We start from the raw sequence: 2,547 nt of genomic DNA on the forward strand, positions 1-2,547 counted from the left end.
TTAACTCTAACACAAAGGTACGATAAACTATGGCCTATTCTATTCTGTTTCTAATAATTATAAGCTCTTGGGATACAGTGAAAGCGATTGGGGTGGAAAAGTGGATGACCGCAAGAGTACGACTGGTTTTGTGTTCTACATGGGAGACACTACCTTCACGTGGCTGTCAAAGAAGCAACTGATTATTACTCTCTCAACATGTGAAGCAAAATATGTGGCTGGCTACATCATGTGTTTGTCATAAAATTTGGCTGAGAAATCTATAACAGAAATTGAGACGACCACAAGAGAAGCCAACCAAAATTTTCGTAGACAACAGATCAGCAATTGTCTTGGCCAAGAATTCAGTCTTCCACAATTGGAGTAAGCACATTGATACACGTTATCATTATGTTAGAGTGTGTATCTAAAGAAAGCATGTGCAATTAGAGTATGTGAAGACAAATGTTCAAGTAGCTGACATCTTCACTAAGCCTCTTAAAAAAAAAGACTTCACAAGATTGAGAGATTTGTTGGGAGTAATAAAATCAAGTTTAAGAGGGGGTGTTGAAATGTAAACTTGATTTTGGGTAAGTAATTGGGCCTAACCCAAAAGAAAGCCCAAGTTCTAGAAATATCAAATATTAGAATATTCTAGAGAAATTACATGTAGGAAATATTAGAGCATTTGGTAGGATTCTCTAAAAAGTATAAGAAAAATAAGTAATTGCAGAGAATAGTCTTAATAAACATTTGTAATCATTAGATCATGAATGTGTTGGCAAAATCCTAGCCATAGATTTAGGGGAGCCATGTACTATAAATAGGAGGTATGTCTTAACATTTGTATCGAGCCAAAAAATTAGAAGTGCTCAATAACACAAGTAGCCTCTTTCTCAAATTTCTCTTCAAATTTCCTCCAACCTCCAAAATTTATTTCCAATATGCTCTTCGTGCACAAATTTCAACTTCCGTCTCTTGCCAGAATCTTGGATTTGGGGCTAATTTGATTATCTTGATAAGTTAAGGTGGGTTTTCCTAAGGATATTTATTACCCACAATTTTTTGTTTCAATTTATTAATACCCATTACGTTTTAGTATTAGACTAAAGGGTAGAGGTGTGGTTGGCTACTGTCCAACAGGTTCGAGATCGGTTTTGAGAAGATTTTTTAAGGTATGTGAGGTTTATCTTGAATGCCCATTAGCTATTAGTTTTTGTGCTGAAAATTGGACGTTAAATTCTTCCTTATCGATGTTGTGTAGTTTGGTACTACCATGCTAAGTTTGGGATCGAGTTTGGATCAAGTGACAGTTTGGGTAAGTTAGTTGGAGACATCTGAAATAAATTTGGTTAATTGGAATGAGACCCTAAAGGTTTAATTTAATTTTAGCACATGTTTTAGGATTTACTTCAAGATTTTCAAGAGCCTAAACGGAGTTTAGTTGCTTGAATAAAATATTTGGATTTAATTTTGAGGTAAGTAGTTTTACTACTGCAATGTCCTCATATCAAGCAATTAATTGATAATGTTTGTTATGTATGATGATTGAAGCATCATTTTCTTTATATGATTGATGATTGACCCAGAAATGCATGTCGTTATCACACATCCAAGGACCAAATAAATTTATAACTCCAATCTAACAACCCACTTAAGACGTAGTATAGAGCGCAAGAAAAGGATCGTCCAAAGAGAACCATCGACTAGCCTTAAAACAATTATTTAACTCCATTGTGATAGGGGGTTTTGTTGTAAAAATTGATAAAATTGTGCAAGAATGTAAGGTCTGGAATGTAAATGCATAAATGTAAAGATAGAAACTCAATTTTTAAAATGTTCTAGCCTAGTTAGGTTTCCTCCTCATTTTTCTTGGTACACATAGGCATTTAACATAATCAAGATTCTTGCTAATTATTCATTTAACCTATGCAACTTAAAAGCCTATAATTTCATAACCTCAATTTCATGATTAAACAGTTCATTGAATCCTAAGTGACACAACTAATTGGGTTCGATAGCATCCATATTAATTGTGCATTTGCATTAAGAGGGGCAATCTTGACTAAGATTGAATTAGTAGTTCGGAATGTCTAGGTTACTAATTCAATTATTCTTGAATTTAATTAATCATGCATAATTGTAAACAAGATTAATCCCAATAACCTAAATTCACAAATTTGCAATTTTTAGTTTTGTTGCCCTAAGAAATTTAATTAATTATTCATGTACCATGGGAGCTTCAAGCTATAGGTCCATGAAGTCCCCTTGATAGCTCAATAGGATTTAGTTGAGAATCAGTTTTTGAATTAATTTGAATTGTTCAAATTAATAGAGAGATTTAATTCTATATGATATAATTAAGTTCTTCCAATTATATGTGATATAATTGTCATAATATATTCGATACATTATAGCTTAATGAGAGGAAATGAGTATTTGAATGAGATTCAAATACAGTTTCTATGAACTGGATTCATAGTTGTTAAATTTAATATAAATATGATTTATATGAAATGCCATATAATAGAGAAAATAAACTATAGCTTATATTGTATGTGATACAAT

The 2,547-nt window shown here is 32.3% G+C and overlaps 1 long non-coding RNA gene across 1 annotated transcript; it reads left to right on the forward strand.

Moving 5' to 3' along the window:
• The first annotated feature begins 858 nt into the window (after positions 1-858).
• LOC120072294 lies at positions 859-2,178 on the forward strand. Its single transcript, XR_005480406.1, has 4 exons — positions 859-1,007; positions 1,123-1,154; positions 1,244-1,297; positions 1,384-2,178. It is a non-coding gene; the product is annotated as an uncharacterized LOC120072294 (long non-coding RNA).
• Positions 2,179-2,547: the final 369 nt, after the last annotated feature.

The sequence above is a fragment of the Benincasa hispida genome, chromosome 2, assembly GCF_009727055.1.
Source record: "Benincasa hispida cultivar B227 chromosome 2, ASM972705v1, whole genome shotgun sequence".
In the NCBI taxonomy this organism is placed as follows: Eukaryota; Viridiplantae; Streptophyta; class Magnoliopsida; order Cucurbitales; family Cucurbitaceae; genus Benincasa; species Benincasa hispida.